The sequence below is a fragment of the Leuciscus leuciscus genome (assembly GCF_965113295.1).
Source record: "Leuciscus leuciscus genome assembly, chromosome: 2".
In the NCBI taxonomy this organism is placed as follows: Eukaryota; Metazoa; Chordata; class Actinopteri; order Cypriniformes; family Leuciscidae; genus Leuciscus; species Leuciscus leuciscus.
In genome coordinates this window covers 61,408,173-61,424,645 of record NC_138726.1, presented here as the reverse complement: position 1 = coordinate 61,424,645, position 16,473 = coordinate 61,408,173, and the positions used below count along the sequence as shown (strand labels likewise).

Here is a 16,473-nt window from a genome sequence, read left to right as displayed (position 1 = left end):
ACATTTAATGCGCAATCGATCTGGGTCGATTTCATGTGCGCAAGCCCTGTGTGACGGGCTGTGTTTCTGTGTAGGAATGAGCACTGGGCAGTGGGCATTTTGTCTACACTCATAACACCATCGGCCGTGGCCGGAACACCAGAAAATACACTCTTATGGGATTTATCTGGGTAGCCGTAAAAGCGGCGTTTGTGTGCAGGCAAGCGGGCTGTGTCGCCGACTTGTTTACTGCAGAATACACTGGAACAGTCGCATTTACTGGAACTGAACGAGCGAGAAGTTGCCATAGAAACAGAGAGCGTCAACATGCTGGCGTTTGTTTGCAGGCGTGCGTGTATTACAATGGGCTCGTCCACTGCAATATTGACATTTCCAGAGAAATGTGTGAGAATGGAGGTAGGTCCAGCCGTAGCTGGACTAGGAACACTCTATTTTCTCCTTTCGCCAGTGACGCACGGAAACCATAGAAATGGTGCTTGGGTGCAGGCGAGCGGGTTATACAACGCGCTCGTTGGCTGCAAAAATACACATCTGCAGTCGCCTTTTCAGGGAACTGACAGAGCGAGCATTGACGGCATAATTTTATCTGCCGGTAGACCCGGGATCGAACACGGGTCTCTCGCACGAAAGTCTGAGAATCTGCCACTGGGCCACAGGGGAAGAAACATAAGCTGTGTCCCAATGTGAAGGCTGCATCCTCCGAAGGCCGTATTTGAAGGCCAATTGGCCGCATTTGAAGGCCGATGGCGTCACAGCGGCGCGACGAAGGACGTCCCAATTCAAAGGCTGCATCCTTGGAAGGTCGCATTTGAAGGCCGATTGCTTCACCACGGCGCGATGAAGGCTGTCCCAATTCAGTTCTGCATCCTCCGAAGTCCGTATTTGAAGACCGGTTGCGTCATCGCGACGCGACGAAGGCTACCCTGATTCAAAAGCGACGCCAAATGCGTCCTTCGTTTCCCCGTGAAAGGAAGGATACATAAATGAACACTTAGCGGCCTATCCTACCCTATTCTACCCCATAAGTCATTGCGCGCCGTTGACGACAGCATTTATTTATTTATTTTTAAAGGCGGTCGAGACTAGAGATCGGTGGTGGACAGCAAATTCACATTTAAATGTAAGTATTATGTTTTAATTTATTTAAATGGCTAGCGAAACCGAGTTAAAGTTTATTATAAACTTCATCTTAACTCCTTCGTCACCATTGCGTGGCTTCATTTGTCAGGTAGTTTGAGGCAAAACTTGTGCTAATATTAGTTTAACGACCTATTTGTAATATTTGCACTAGTCTATCTCACTTGTGTATTAGGCTAAAAGAAATATGCTAAAGAAGTAAGCCCACATAAGAAAAGCAGTTGATAAGGCAATGGGGTTTCACTTTTATGTGTTTTTGTAGTGCTGTCATGCAAGCTATGTGGTTTTAACCAAATTTGAGTATATAGAAATATGATTTCTTGATGTCTTGATGTGTCATATTTTGCAGTGTTAACAATGCACTTAAGATTGCACCCTGTGTTAAGCTTTTTTAGAGCAATTCAGGAGAAAAAAAAAACACGTCTTTGCTGAAATGTATTGTGCTGTTGTTGTTGACAAGCCATGGTTAATTTGCTCTGCCCTTAGGATTGCAAGTGTCCTGGGACAGGTGAGGGTGTGAGTGGGAAACCCTGCTGAAACTCGGCCCTGGTTTGTCCTCAGGGTCCAGTTCAGCAGTGGGTGCCCACAGTGAGGAGGAGCCAGCACCTATGGAAGCTTATGTGTAGCAATATTCAATTTGAAATGTAATATGCAAAATGACAATGCAATATGTAAAATGTCAATGCATTTCTGATTTTAAATTTAAATTTTCCATACATTTGTGCAACGTTTGGTGCAAAATGAAAATGAAAATTCAATTATAAAATTTACATTTGCCATTTCATACACTAGTTTTAATATGTAAATTGAATACTAATTTTAACGCTTTATAAGTTGCAAAATTAAAATTTAAATGTATTACAGAAATGATTAGATATGTTTAACATGTTCAAGCAAAAACTGTGGCAAAATTGTAATTTAAATGTAATTTTTTCTTAATTGCATTTACACTCACAGTTAAGACACATATGATTGCATTTCCATTAAGTGTCACGCAATGAATGTAGCAAAATTCAATGTGCATTTTGAAAATGTATTCTGAGCCGATCACGTGCCCGTTACCTCGGCAACAGGTAAACATAGGCTTTGGTGCATATTTAGAGGTGTTGGAAGGAAACAGGGCGGCGGGCCGGCGGCAGAGCTGTTACGAGCGTTAAATTCACTAGTAGCAGATGAAGTGGAGCATGGAGAGAGAATGGTAGTGTTTCCGAAAATTATTACGCGTCTGCAGGTGATAGAACCAGTACGATGTTGGACCGTCTGGGTCTGGGAGAGTGTTCTGCCTATCAAGCGTCGTCGACACACATGCTGCGCTGCTGTTGTCTGATGCTGGACTGTGTTGATGGTTTCGTTTTGTATAAAATATTGTCATTGTCTGATACATGCTTATCTTTATTCTTATTAGCCTACTATTAACTGTAATACCCAATAATGTTGGAGATCCTATAGTTTTTCCTTACAAATGCATAGGCCCATTACCCTGTGATCACATAGGCTAATATGACAAAGCTCCATTGGTATTCGGTATTAATAGCTACCGAAAAATAAATGTGACCGCTCTTTATTTATTTATAACTGACTGTAATGTTCAATAAAGTGACGAATGTGATGTGTGACCATCTCTGTTTATTCAGCTGTATAATCATAAAATATGAGGCAGACATATGCGAGTCCATTTCCATTTTATAAAGCATATTGATAAGGTATTAATACATATGTAACGTTACATGGTCACGGAATCTGACGGGTCAAATTCATCGACCTAGCCTTTTTTGGGTGAATGTGGAGCAGGTTAAACAACGAAGCAGCACACGAAACTTTAACCGGCACAAGACTATTTTGGGTCAATGTGGAGCAGGTAGGGGGGCTGAGTGACCTCAGAATGACCAATAAATAATATTTTAATATTTAAGAAACCGAAGCAGCACAAAATAAACGTTTATCGGCGCAAATTAGAAAACACATGAGTCTATTTTGGGTGAATGTGGCCTATTTTGCCGACGTTTTGCATTGGGTTGGGGCATGGGCGTCGGAAGCAAAAAAAAAGTGGGTGGGTCCTCCCCCAGAAAAATGTTACTTACACCATTTCATGCATTCTGATGCCTTTTAATTAAACAAGTAAACTAAACTCGCATCCACGTCGTGCACAGATATCCGTGGATTAACCTGCTGATACCATGGTAATTTGCCAGCATTGACAACTTAAAGCTGTTATTGATGTTTGCAACGCAATATTTGACTGGAAGGGTACAACGGGCGTTTTTTTCGTCAGTTGCGGCTCGTTGAGAAATATAATGTAGCGATTTCAGCGGAAATGGAGTTTAATTCATTAGGGCATTCCTCAAGTGGAATGGATTTGACTGACGACGCTCTGAAAAGCGAACAGCTATGCGCTGAATGTAAAAGTAAGCGGGTCCAATATCATTGGTCTTAAAAAGTGGGTGGGTCTTGTCCCACCCATATACAATGGTTCCGACGCCCATGGGTTGGGGGCTGGGCCAACTTCACGCAGTGACTGACAGGGCGGGGCGGGCACGTGATCGGCTCAGAATGCATTTTCAAAATGCACATTGAATTTTGCTACATTCATTGCGTGACACTTAATGGAAATGCAATCGCAAGTGTCTTAACTGTGAGTGTAAATGCAATTAAGAAAAAATAACATTTAAATTACAATTTTGCCACAGTTTTTGCTTGAACATGTTAAACATATCTAATAATTTCTGTAATACATTTTAATTTTAATTTTGCAACTTATAAAGCGTTAAATTATGTATTTAATTTACATATTAAAACTAGTGTATGAAATGGCAAATGTAAATTTTATAATTGAATTTTCATTTTGCACCAAACGTTGCACAAATGATGGGAAAATTAAAATTTAAATACAGAAATGCATTGCCATTTTACATATTGCATTGTCATTTTGCATATTACATTTCAAATTGAATATTGCTACACATAAGCTTCCATAAGCACCAGCAGCACCAGCACAAAGGCAGAGGCGAGGAGAGCACAGGAGAGCAGGGAGAGGATGGACAAGCCTGTTTTCTCTTTTTGAGAAAATGATTGAAAAATTTATATTTTTTCTACATATTCTTTAACTTTTTTCATTATTTTTTAAAAGGAAAGAAAATCTGTACATTATTTTTATGTAACTTTAAATGTGTAAATAAAAGAGAATGAATTGTTCTGGACATTGTTTATTTTTTTGACAGTCATAATTTCTACTTGAAACAAACTCTTGTATACCTTTTTTTTTTTCAAATACAATTGGTAAATGAAAATCATTTGTTCCATGGGCTACATTAAAGTACTTTTTCCAACTATTAACAACATACGTTAAACATATCAAAATCAACAAACATTTACAGTACATAAAATAAGAAAAAAATGATGTAGACTTTTATTAGAATTTATTAGAATAATAGTTAGACTATCAAAAAGAGTAATTTCTGAAAAAAGTACTTTTAATAACAAGTTTTTAGTATCAAGAGTAAAACTAGAGGTATGTATTCTGCAGGGGAAAAAACTCCTTGTCAGGGTTTTTATTATAGTTTGTATTTATATTATGATATTCCTGCATTTTACTTCTGAATATTTTCAAGGTTGTTACATTATATGCTTTTGTGTAGTTTAATGTAAAATCATATGTGAGGGGAAAAAAGGTACTTCAGTAGGTTACTTCACATTTGTACGTGAATATTTAATGAAATATGCAGTCCCGAAAATTAAAGTCTCATATAAGTTTGATACGTCCCATATCAAAGGGCTCATCTGAAGCGCTCGGACCGGTCTAGCCTACAAGGACTGTTCTTGTCGCCTGGCAACCGTGACAGCTGCCGATGACGAGCGCGAGAAATACTGGACTTTTTTATATTCAATTGGGTTTTATATTCAAACAGGGCTAAACCAAAAATACATGACCTGGCAGCGCCGGGGCTGAAACATCCTCACCATGTCCTCCAGTAAAATATAAAACATAAAAATGACAATAGCCAATTCTGGCTCCATAGCTGTTTACTCAATTAGGCTATATCAAATGAATTATCAGGATCTGTCCTCTCGCACCGTTGAGGAGCGGTGATCAGAAACACCTGGTTGCGCAATTAGGAAATCCTATGAAGGCTACATGGTGCGTCCTTCGGAGGACGCATAGGCTGCATCCTTGAAGTCTTCAGTCCTTCGAAGGATGCAGCCTTCACATTGGGACACAGCTAATGGCATTTAGTTAGCGTGAGTATTATCAGAGAGCGTCAACATGCTGGTGTTTGTTTGCAGGCGTGCGTGCATTACAACAGGCTCGCTCACTGCAGTATTGACATTTCCAGTCGCCTGAACTTCAGAGGGGAATGAGAAATGTGTGAGAAATAGAATTCGGCCCGGCCGCAGCGGGACATAAACACTCTTTTCTCCTTTCGCCAGTGACGCACGGGAACCATAGAAACAGTGTTTGGGTGCAGGCGAGCGGGTTGTACAACGCGCTCGTTGGCTGCAAAATGCACATCTGCAGTCGCCTTTCAGGGAACTGACAGAGCGAAGCATTGGAGGCATAATTTATCTGCCGTTAGACCGGGATTCGAACACCGGTCTCTCATGCGAAAAACCAAAGATTCCGCCACTGAGCCACAGGGGGGGGACACAAAGGCTTTCCGATGCACGAGCATATAAGAGCGTCAACATGTTTTCTTCGGCGTTTGCTTGCAGGCGCTGCAATATTTATATTTCCAGTCGCCTGATCAGGGAACTGAGAAATGTGTGAGAAAATTCAGGTCAGTCCAGCTTCGGCGGGACTATAAACACTCTTTTCTCCTTTCGCCGGTGAGTGGCGCGTGAATGGGGCGCAGGGGCAGGGTAGCTTTCTTGTACGTAAAGAAAAACTAACCCCGACCGTCCGCTTCCAGCCTCCCCTGTGAACGGCGCGGTTTGCGCGGCTCGAACAGAAGGAGAGCAGGTGGGGGGGGGGGGGGGGGGGTAGTCTCGGAGAAGGATGCCAGGTGAGTCCGCAGAGTCACCATAGGCAGTAACTAGCTCGCAGTGAGGGCAGTCGCCGTCAGCGAGCGCGAGAGCTGCACGTCCTCAGGAAAGGCTCTTTTAGTGCAATGAGAGTGTGTGTCGCGGCGGCGAACACACACATACACAAAACACAGTAGCAGAGAAAATGATATGTACGCCGGGAAGCGTGAGCAGGAACGGCGACTGAAGGCGTCGAGTTGTCGACCGGCAGCTTCAGATGCAGAACTAATCCCGCTGGGTGCTTGAGTCAGACGGCGCGGCTTCCTCTCAGGATCCAGTGATGCGAAGGCCCGCTGAAGAGATGAAAAACTGACCAAACCAGCCTCTCTGGGCCGTATTTATAGCCCTAGCCCCACCCGCTTTCGGCGGGACATGACGTAATGGGCGCGAAGCACCCTCATTGGTTCTGACGTCATGAGGGGCCTCTATCGATAGGCTGGTGCAGTTGCCGCAGAGCAGCCAATGGGCGCGCGAGCTGTCTCGCCCATGTCTGCATGCTGCTGCAATGCGTTTTACATTATTGCAAAATTAAGGATAATTTTTGGCTTCAATATCTCGAGGAAAAGAGGTTTTCCCCTAGCGAGAACCTCTCGTAAGAGAACTGTGGCTTTCATATGAAGGTGCTGTTTTGGTCAGCTTGAAGCACACAAACATTATCCAAGCCTGTTTGTGACTCTTATCTTTGCTCAGCAGATGATCTGTCATTCAGATTAATTTTTCTCTAAATGTTTGAATAATATAAATTCACAAATTTGACTTGATAGTTTGTCTAAACTCTAAACGATCAATCAGACGACAGAAGGCATGTAGTATCGTGTACAACAGGTTTATCATTTAAAGGCTTATTTGTGTATCAAATATGATAAAGTCGCTTCACAGGATTTCTGTCATCATCATTTACTCGCCCTAATGTTGTTCCAAACCTCAATGGCTTTCTTTCTTCTGTGGAATATTAAAGATAATAATTTTGTCCATACAATGAAAGTCTGTGGTCACTAAACTGCTTACTTACTATCGAAATATATTGTGTTCTGTAGAATAATGTTCCCTTTACAAAAATGACACACAGACACAATTAAACAAAGTGAAATATATATATATATATATATATATTTTTTTTACAGCATTTAATAATCTAGATTAACGTTACATATTTTGGCCTGAGTCCCTGATGTTTTCAAATTGGAAAAAGCTCCAGAATTTAGGCATAAGAGGTTGAATAAACTTCCACAAAACTGAGACCTGCAGCAAAACAAAATATTTCAATTGTTTTAACGTCATTAAATGTGTTCTGTTATAGTCCAGGCATTTTAGGAAAAAAGGGTGAACAAATTGCAACAGAATTAAACTCAACTGATTTTGTATCCTTAATATGTCCTGAGTAAGGAAACGAAAAAAAAAGCCCCGAAGAATCCCATTAGGGGAAAGTTCAGAAAAAGACCCAAATATATCCTATTCATACGCCTATCATTATTTTTCTCACATGAATAGGGTACAATTTTTAACCTTTAGATATCACCATGAAAATTACTGAGTTGATTACTTATATCAAGACAAACAAAAAATTTATTAAAAGTTTTTTTTAATTGTTTGTTAACATGGACAAACGGTGCATAATCTAATTACAGATGTGCTAATTTGCATAAATACCACAACAGATCTAAACATTGGGTCTAGCCAGGTGAAAATGTCTTGTTGAATCTTGTTGACATATAACAGTAAAATACTTAATGTTAAGGTCTGAATTGAACCCATTTAGGCTACCCATGAGCATTAATACATAGAGGCAGGAAGAAGTACTTTAAACCAGCCTTTATTTGGGGCTGGGTCTGTGGGACTGTTTCTGGGGGACGAGTCTGAGGGAAGAACAGGAGACAATGGTAAGGAGAATGCAGAAGACAAAAGGTAAGTAAGATAAAAAGTGAATCCCCAGAAACAGTCCCATCATGGACTCAGCCCCAAACCCCATCTCTGCAATAATAATTAATAAAGGCTGGTTTAAAGTAGGCTACTTCTTCCACGGTTGACCCCCATTTTGGCTTAAAACGCCTGGACTATTATAGTCTGAGCAAATCCGAGTGGAGACCGTCTATGGTGGAGACAGATGCAGTGATTTGGTTGAAACTGTAACAAACCAGACGAGACCAGTTACAGGGCTCTCAAGTTTTGAAGACAGGCAAGAGTGACATTCCCCCCCGTCAGAGGGTCAAAAGGGGTTGGTTGGACGGGTCGCGGGAATGGGGGTGTTTCATTAATAATATTATTATTAGTGTTTTTGTTGTTGTTATTAATAATTGCTCAGATACAAAATACAAAGTATTTTTTCAATTTCCGTGTGTGTGTGTGAGAGAGAGAGAGAGAGAGAGAGAGAGAGAGAGAGAGATTATGACTGGTGTTGTTTATTGTAAGTGTTTGTTGCCTTTTTGGACTTGTTGCCTTCCACCTGCACTCTTCCTCTGTCTCTTCCTCTAATGGGTCTACCCTATTCGCCACCTTCTCTGGGACAGCATCCTCTAACCTGGCCTTTTTAGGACACTCTCCTCTCAGGGCGAATTAGAGGATGCTTAATTGCTTTTTACCTGACATCTTTGAGAGACAGATGCAATGATTAATGCATCCATGGCCTGTATATAATTATAAAATATGACATGATTTTAAAAGTGACCTATAACATTGACTATGCAATACACTTGAATTTATTTAGTGCTTATAAAATTATTAAGCCTATTTTGGAGAGAGATGTTTATAATGTGACAATATGTCAGTCATTGTGTGATAACGAAAATATGACTAGGCCTAGACTACTTGTTCTGAGCAGGTGTTGTCAGTGAACAGGCTGTAAAACTGTAGGCTAAGTTACAGACACTCATGAAAAACTGATGAGCTGGGAAACATTCTCTAACAGCAGTCAAGTTGTCACAATTTGTTGTAACATTAAAACAGGAGATCATGACTTACTCTGTGCTCAGAAATGCTCGGAGCTCGGAGTGTTCTCTTACGAGAGGTTCTCTCGTATTGCGTAAGTTTAGCTTACGCTACGGGTAAAGTCATCTTTTCTCGAGATATGAAGCAAAAAAATTATCCTTAATTTTTATATCTTGTCAACGCAGTGCGGCAGCAAGCAGACCTAGAGCAGGCAATCTAGCGTGCTCATAGGCTGCTCTGCGGCAACTGCAGCAGCCTATCACTGAGCCCTTGGCGTGACGTCACGCCCAATGAGCGCGAGCAGCGCGCCTACGCGTCACGGCCCGAGGCGGGGCGTGGCAGAGGGTATAAATATGGGCTGAGAGGCTGCTTTCACTGATTTTTGTCTCTTCAGCGAAGCTCTAGGCATCGCTGATCTCTGAGGAAGCCGCCGTTGAAACCAGCGCCTTGCAAGCCGAGGATTCTGCCTGAGGAAGCCGGCCGCCTTCGCCGCCTTCAGCTATCCCTGCCTGCTTCGCTATCCGGCGAATATATCCTTTATTTGCTCTATGTGTGTGTGTTGTGTGCTCGCCCCGCGACACACTTTGCATCTAAAAGGGCACGAGGCGTTGTTTCAAATGCCTCGCTCATCCTGTGGCTCGTGCAGAGCCACGCTCAGCGACGGAGACCGCCTTGTGATTGCGCTCTCTGCCTGGCCTTCTACCCGGGCGGCTGCGTACAGCGAGCCGGGTATGACAGCTGAGCGCTCGCCGGAGCCCCTCCCGCGAGCCTCGCTCTCTCCTTCTCCCCCGCCCTTCACCGACGCGCAGCGGCCGGCCATTGCCCGCACTGCCGTCGCCTCAGGGGACGAAGCAGATGACGTCAGATCCCTCTGTCAAGCCGCGCAAACGGCGCCGCTCACAAGGGATGTCAGAAACGGACGGTCTCGGGCTTAGCTTCCTTTACGTTACAAGAAAGCTACCCCCCCCGTCACTGGCTAAAGGAGAGTAGAGTGTTAGCGGACTAACCTCCATTCCTGACATATTTCTCAGTCCCCTCCTAAGCTCAGGCGACTGGAAATACATATATTGCAGTAACGAGCCTGTTTTTATGCACGCACGCCTGCAAACTAACGCTACGCAAAACATGACGACGCTCGCCCTTCCTGCGCTCTCCCCCTCTGTTCGAGCCGCGCAAACGCGCCGCTCACAAGGGATGTCAGAAGTAGGCGGTCACGGGCTGGCTTCCTTTACGTTATAAGAAAGCCACCCCGCGTCTCGGTCGTGCGCGTCACCTACCGGCCACCTCCATTTCTCAGTCCCCTCCTAAGCTACAGGCGACTAGAAATATCTATGTTGCAGTAAACGAGCCTGTTTTCATACACGCACGTCTGCAAACTAACGATGTCACAGCACATGATGACATCTTCCCGCTCTCTCTCCCTTTGTCCGAGCCGCGCAACCGCGCCGTTCTCAAGGGATATCAGAGCGGACGTCACGAGCACCGGCGAAAAGAGGAAGTCCCACCCAGGTCGGACTAAACTCCGTTCCTGACATATTTCTCAGTCCCCTCTAAAGTTCAGGCGGCTGGAAATACTAATACTGCAGTAAACGAGCCTGTTTAATACACGCGCGCCTGCAAACAAACGCCGAAACGAAACACGACGCTCTGTCATATGCTCGCGCTAACTAAGAGCTTATGTGTGCCCCTGTGGCTCAGTGGTAGAACACTAGGCTTCCGCGCGGGAGACCCGAGTTCGAATCCAACTCTGGCGGCAGATAAATATATTTTTTCTGCTGGCTTCTCCGAGCTCGCGGCAGCTTTCTTACATACAGAAAGTGAACCCGCATCTCGCACCCTCCCGCTCACAGGATGGTGCTTGAGTATTTATGAGCGTCTAAACATATGAGCCATCAAAGCATTCGCTCTATCAGTTTCCTATAACTCCAATGGTGTTATAAGTGTAGAATATGTGCCCACTCCCACGTGCTCACTGCTACACACAAACACGGTCTCCCCGGTAACGCTCACAGAGCGCACTCTCATAGCGGGCATGCGCCGCTCGAGTGCTAAGCGTAGAGAATGTGCCCACAATTCTGTGCCCACACCTACCCACTGCCCGCTCTGTTACACAGTTACCCCGGGTTGCAGATCCTCCAAAGCTCACAAACATTCCGGCTCTGGCCGAAGGTGTCATAAGTGTAGAAAATGTGCTCACCACTACACACAAACACTATCCCCATGGTAACACGCTCAGAGCGCACTCTCATAAAGCGGACACACGCTCGAGTACCAAGTGTAGTAAATGTGCCCACAACCCTGTGCTCACAACTACCCGCTGCTTGCTCTGCCACTCAGTTACCTCGGGTTACAAAGCTCCCAAACACTGGCCGTGTTATAAGTGTAAACTCTGCGCCCGCTCACGAGCACGCGCACCCACTTTCAGACATGACAACCCCCACGCCGCTCTCGCGCCAGGGGTGTTTAGCAGCAAAACGCGCTCCATCCGTAGCGATCGAGCCATCATATGCTGTACAGCCAGTCAGCACTGTTTTCCAGCCCCCGTGTTCGAGCACTGGCGGCGCGTCGCCGCCCCATCCTCTCTGATACAGGTTCCCCATCCCGCTCAGCGCGGCGATCTGAACCCAGAGACCATTCGACCCCTAGCTATGCGTGCAAAAGCATGGGAAGCTATTCAGGGCGCGTCAGAATGGGTGCTGAATACTATATAACACGGCTATTCGCTTCAATTCGCTCGTCGCCCCCCGCGCTTTCTAGCGCAGACGGAGACAAAAGTGACTTTAGAAGCAGCGCACCTGCTTCAAGCAGAAATAGCGAAGCTGCTGCGCAAAGGGGCTATAGAACAGGTTTATCCTTCTCTGAGCGAGTCGGGCTTTACAGCCGTTACTTCCTCGTACCCAAGAAGGACGGAGCGCTGAGACCTATTTTAGATCTGAGACATTTGAACAAAGCTCTCATGAGACGGCCGCTCTCATGAGACGGCCGCGCAAATTCGCCCGGGAGACTGGTTCATCTCTCTCGATCTAAAGGACGCATGTTTTCAGATTCAGATAATACCCCGTCACAGGCCATTCTTGAGATTCGCCTTCGACGGTCGGGTATATCAGTACACCGTCCTGCCGTTCGGCCTATCTTTAGCACCCCGTACATTTACGAAGTGCATGGACGCGGCTCTCTCTCCCCTGAGGAGACAAGGAATGCGGATACTGAATTATCTGGACGACTGGCTAGTCCTCGCGCAGTCAGAGGCAGAGCTTTTGTCTCACAGAACAGCGCTTCTCAGCCATCTGGAATGCTTGGGTCTCTCGGTCAACTGGACCAAGAGCTCATTACTGCCCCGCCAGTCGACTTCCTTTCTCGGAATAGAACTGGACTCGGTGGCTATGACGGCCAGATTGTCAGAGCAGCGCGCGCCGCATTCGACATCTCGCCGCGTCTTTCCAGACGGGCAGTCAGGTTCCGCTGAGGACATTCCAGCGAGTCCTGGGGCATATGGCCTCAGCTGCAGCAGTGCTCCAGCTGGGCTTACTGCGCATGCGCCCGCTTCAACGCTGGCTGAAAGCGCGAGTGCCTCACCGAGCCTGGACGGCCGGCCGCTTACGAGTCAGAGTGGATCATGGCTGTGTTTCAGCCCTGCAGCCCTGGCTAGCAGCCGAATGGTATCGCACGGGAGTGACGATGGGAGTTGTCTCGCACCGGAAAGTTGTCTCGACAGATGCGTCCAACCTAGGTTGGGGAGCGCTATTAGAGGGCAGACCGGTCTATGGCCCTTGGTCAGACCAGGAGAGTCACCTTCATATAAACTGTCTAGAGATGCTGGCGGTCGAGAAAGCGCTCAAGCACTTCCTCCCATACCTACAGGGCCACCATGTACTAGTCCGCACGGACAACATGTCAGTGGTAGCCTATGTGAACCGTCAGGGCGGTGTCAGATCCAAAACACTCTGCGCCCTGGCGGAACGCCTCCTTGTGTGGGCTCAGCACTCACTGCGCTCGCTGAGAGCCGCGCATGTGCCGGGTCTCCTGAACGAGGGTCCAGACAGACTGTCCAGGGACAATGTTCCCCTGGGGGAGTGGTCTTTGCATCCCCAAACAGTCCAGTCACTGTGGCGCCGTTTCGGCAGAGCGGAAGTCGACCTCTTTGCGTCAAAAGACAACGCGCACTGCCCACGGTTCTTTTCCAAGAGCGAGGACGCGCTGGCCCAAACCTGGCCCAGCGGCCCGCTTTACGCTTTTCCCCCTGTCTCTCTGCTGCCACAAGTCATCGGGAGAATCAGGGAAGCGCGCCACACGGTGCTCCTCATAGCCCCGTATTGGGAGAATCAAACGTGGTTCCCAGATCTAATACGGCTGGCGGACACACCCCCCTGGCCGATACCGGTGAGAAGAGACCTTCTCTCTCAAGCCCGCGGCTCGATCTGGCATCCTCATCCAGAGCGCTGGTCTCTGCATGTATGGATAGTCAACGGATACCCGTTGACTTGCCAATAGGGGTTGTGAACACGATCACACAGTCTAGAGCTCCCTCTACGAGACGGCTCTACACATCTAAATGGTCTGTGTTTAATAAATGGTGCACCGCCCAAGGGCTGGATCCACAAACATGTGAGGTGTCGCGTGTGCTTTGTTTCCTCCAAGAGCTGTTGGACATGGGCAGGTCCCCCTCCACGCTCAAAGTATATGTTGCGGCCATATCAGCTTTTTCCGACTCGGCGCTGGGCCGCGCATTAGGGAGGAATGAGTTCATTATCCGCTTCCTTAGAGGAGCTAGGAGGATGAACCCCCCGCGACCCCCCTCGGTTCCTATTTGGGATCTTTCCCTGGTCTTAGAGGCCATGAAAGCGCATCCCTTTGAACCCATGGAAACTGTGGATATGAAATACCTCACGCTCAAAACCGTTTTTCTGATAGCCCTGTCTTCAGTCAAACGTGTGGGTGACCTGCATGCGTTATCAGTTAACGCGGCATGTCTCGAGTTCGGACCTAATGACTCTAAAGTCATTCTCAAACCGAGACACGGTTATGTCCCCAAAGTGTTGGGCACACCCTTCAGAGCACAGGTCATTTCTCTCTCAGCTTTGCCGGCTACCGGCAGCGAAGTTGACAGTAATCTCCTTTGCCCTGTCAGAGCGCTGAGAAATTACATTACGCGCTCCGCCGCCATGAGGCGCTCGGAGCAGCTTTTCGTTTCGTTTGGTGGGCGCACCAAGGGTCTCGCCGCCTCGAAACACACTCTGTCCAGATGGATAGTGGACGCTATTGCAGCTGCTTATGCGTCTAAAGACCTGCAATGCCCTTTGGGCATCAGAGCCCACTCTACTAGGGGCATGGCCTCGTCATGGGCTTGGACTAGCGGAATTTCTATTCATGACATTTGTACGGCGGCGGGCTGGGCCTCCCCGTCTACATTTGTTAGATTTTACAATCTAGAAGTTCCCACCCTGCAGGCTAAACTTTTATCAGTCTAAATCTCGCGTAGGCCGGCCCACTTCTGTGCGCGGGCTACTGCTGTTTGATTTAGCCCTCCTGGTTGAGCTGTACAATATAAGGGTTGGTTAGTCAGACCGGCCGCGCCGTTCTGTTCCCCCTACTATGTGCTTATGTACTTGCGCTAGCCATATCATTGGCCGCCTGGCTCACACTCTCGTGTTCCCCGGGCTTCCCTGGGACTCATTCAGTGGATGCCGGGCGCGCACGGCGTTGACAAGGGAGTTCCCGTAGCGTAAGCTAAACTTACGCAATACGAGAGAACCTCTCATAAGAGAACGTACTCGGTTACCTAACGTAACCTCTGTTCTCTCTAGAGAGGGAACGAGTATTGCGTAACCCGCCGTGCTCGCGCCACGAGCTCACTCGCTTCTGCGACAAAAACCAGTGAAAGCAGCCTCTCAGCCCATATTTATACCCTCTGCCACGCCCCGCCTCGGGCCGTGACGCGTAGGCGCGCTGCTCGCGCTCATTGGGCGTGACGTCACGCCAAGGGCTCAGTGATAGGCTGCTGCAGTTGCCGCAGAGCAGCCTATGAGCACGCTAGATTGCCTGCTCTAGGTCTGCTTGCTGCCGCACTGCGTTGACAAGATATAAAAATTAAGGATAATTTTTTTGCTTCATATCTCGAGAAAAGATGACTTTACCCGTAGCGTAAGCTAAACTTACGCAATACTCGTTCCCTCTCTAGAGAGAACAGAGGTTACGTTAGGTAACCGAGTACGGTTTCCAGTCTGTGGGTGAACGAAATTTTCGGAAGACGACATGAACAATTCCAGCATATGCTTTTTTTTCCATTGGTTGTTGCGTTAAATCTTACCCAGATACAATAGTGCTATTTTCTGATTGGCTATTGTGTAGCCCCTTTCTTTTTTTGATTGGCTGATAAGACGCGCTTGATTCCTGCCAGTTCCACAGTGAGAGCGGCGCGGCCAGATACATTTTGGGCACTGCGGCATATTAAATATATTATAATTAGTTTTTCCGCGTGAGAAATACAATGTGTGGCGGGAGTGCGTGACAAAAGACTGAAATGAGTGACTGTCACGCTCAATGCGTGACACTTGAGAGCCCTACGTTAACACTAATCCATTAATTTATCCTCATCATTTCAGTTCACACCATAATTTAAAAAAGAAAACCGTTCTATCTAAATAAATATATCAAACATAATGGCCCATTGTACATACATAACTATGTTATGAATTAGCATGTAGTGGTTAAAATGGAATTATGACTGTGGTGTCTCTTGCTTTAGATTAGCAATAATTTCCATTTACATGGTTCCCTAAGAGATGAATGGCGAATCAGTAGACACAAATCCTTTATTACAATTAAACTATTTACGTCGTGATATGATGCTGGCCCACATCAACGATGTATTTAACGTGTTTAATGAGATTACATATGGATAATCTGCTAACCGAAGATAAGGGCCACAGACAGAGTCGAGATTCCGGATGATGTTCGTGTGCTTCAAGCTGCCCAAAACAACAGCTGTATGAAAGCCTCCTAACGCTCATCACTGATGCTGACTTCATTGAAGTCTCTTTTAGACTGTTTTCTGAGCACACACATTACGCGTTCAGGCTTTTATCAACTGTTCCGTTAAAACTATCCATCAGATTTGAACACGGCTTTTCCCCGCGGCTGATGCTCGCCATGGATTTGGTCTGACGAAGGCAAAAGTAACGTTTCCTCTTCGCGTTTTTTTAGTCTCTAATGAAAGCCCAGAACCTCTGCTTGGTGTTCACTTAGTTTTGATTGTGACAAACTAGTTAACAGCTCCAATTTTGCCCCAAATGTAAGAGAAGAAAACACAAGCGTCAGCGAGCAGCACACACCGAGCGGGGCAGGTTGAGTCTACGAGGTTCTCATGTGTCATTTAAGACCGCGGCGCCGCTCGAG

General features: G+C 46.3%; 1 long non-coding RNA gene across 1 annotated transcript in view; it reads left to right on the top strand.

Moving 5' to 3' along the window:
* Nucleotides 1-16,473, top strand: part of LOC309492584 — a 335,811-nt gene that overhangs the window by 15,655 nt on the left and 303,683 nt on the right. The window lies entirely within an intron of this gene.